The sequence below is a fragment of the Sinocyclocheilus anshuiensis genome, unplaced genomic scaffold, assembly GCF_001515605.1.
Source record: "Sinocyclocheilus anshuiensis isolate Anshui unplaced genomic scaffold, SAMN03320099.WGS_v1.1 scaffold86, whole genome shotgun sequence".
Classification (NCBI taxonomy): domain Eukaryota; kingdom Metazoa; phylum Chordata; class Actinopteri; order Cypriniformes; family Cyprinidae; genus Sinocyclocheilus; species Sinocyclocheilus anshuiensis.
This window is the reverse complement of record NW_015547662.1, coordinates 2,938,792-2,940,138: the sequence shown is the minus strand read 5'-3', so window position 1 is coordinate 2,940,138 and position 1,347 is coordinate 2,938,792. Positions and strand designations below refer to the sequence as shown.

The 1,347-nt window shown below is 41.7% G+C and overlaps 1 pseudogene; it reads right to left on the bottom strand.

Moving 5' to 3' along the window:
- LOC107702276 (ABC transporter F family member 4-like) overlaps positions 1-1,347 on the bottom strand; it is a 9,193-nt pseudogene that overhangs the window by 2,436 nt on the left and 5,410 nt on the right.

The window sequence follows — 1,347 nt, the reverse complement described above, 5'->3', positions numbered from 1 at the left end:
TCTTTTTCACTTCCAAAAATGGTATACTACCATAAAATTACATGTAATGTCCAATACAGTTTTTCACCGTATATAGTAGGGGAACTTACCGTTAACCATTTAACAGGTTTTTACCGTAGCAATTTTACAGTCTTTTACTGTTAAATTCACAGTCATTTTGAAGAATGTACTCAGACAATAAGATGACACTGATGAGAAGTTGTATGTCTTTTGAAAAACTAGTTTTTGCAAGTTTGTTTACTTTGGTGTGTTTAAATGATATTTCTCATGTAGTTGCCATACGTGTAGAGTCCATTGGTGCGTCAGTATCTCCGAGCCTCAGTTTGTGAACTGGTGTTGGTGGGAGCTCCTCAACAGTGTTCATCAACACTGGTACACCCTGATTGTTCTTGTTCAGGTCCCTGGAGGTGATAATCTTGTTTAAATCACTTGCCTCATATGTTTTACCTGTAAAATCAGTTTTACCTGTAAAATAAGTTTCCACACATTTCCAGTTACATTTATAGACAGCAGGCGACAGAAGGTTTGAGAGGGAATTTGTGTCATTAACAGCCTCACCGCCTGTTGCTTTAGACTTCTTGATAACAGGCTCCTGCAACTTGATTGGTCCCTTAGTATCCACGGTGACCTCTGTTGTGAAATGGAGGAGACATTTAACAGAGTGGTGAAAATTGCAGCAGGAAGATGAGATGAGAGCTGGAGGATATGTATGGAATTTAAAATGACGCTCTCACAGTAAATACTACGTGTGAGACAACAGCTAGGTCTAAAAGAGTTCAATTTATAACGTGCTAAGAAACCTTTGCAAAGAGATGTGTGTTTGTCACTGGACACAATTACTTTAAAGGGGTCATATGATGCGATTTCAATTTTTCATTTCTCTTTGGAGTGTTACAAGCTCTTGGTGCATAAAGAAGATCTGTAAAGTTGCAAAGACTAAAGTCTCAAATCCAAAGAGATATTCTTTATAAAAGTTAAGAGTCAAGCACGCCTACCTAAAACGGCTCGTTCTATCACGCCCCCACATGTCTACGTCACGATGTGGGAAGATTTGCATAACGCCGCCCAAATGTTCACGCAAAGAAAGAAGGCGTAACTTTTATTCTTGCTGTAGTATTGTTGCTGCCGCCATGTCGTGAAGGCACTGTGTGATTCGTTGTGAAAGCGAAACTACTTTGTTTGGCCTTCCAAAAGAGGACGATATCTGCTTCGTCATGCCTGGAGCTGATCCGTGCTGGTCGCTGAGGAAATACAACTTTGCGCTGGGGATCGCCGGATCGGCTTTCACCGTGGAAGAAGCGGAGTCCAGCACGGGGTCGTCACATGTGGTTGCCGCAAGCCCGCCGG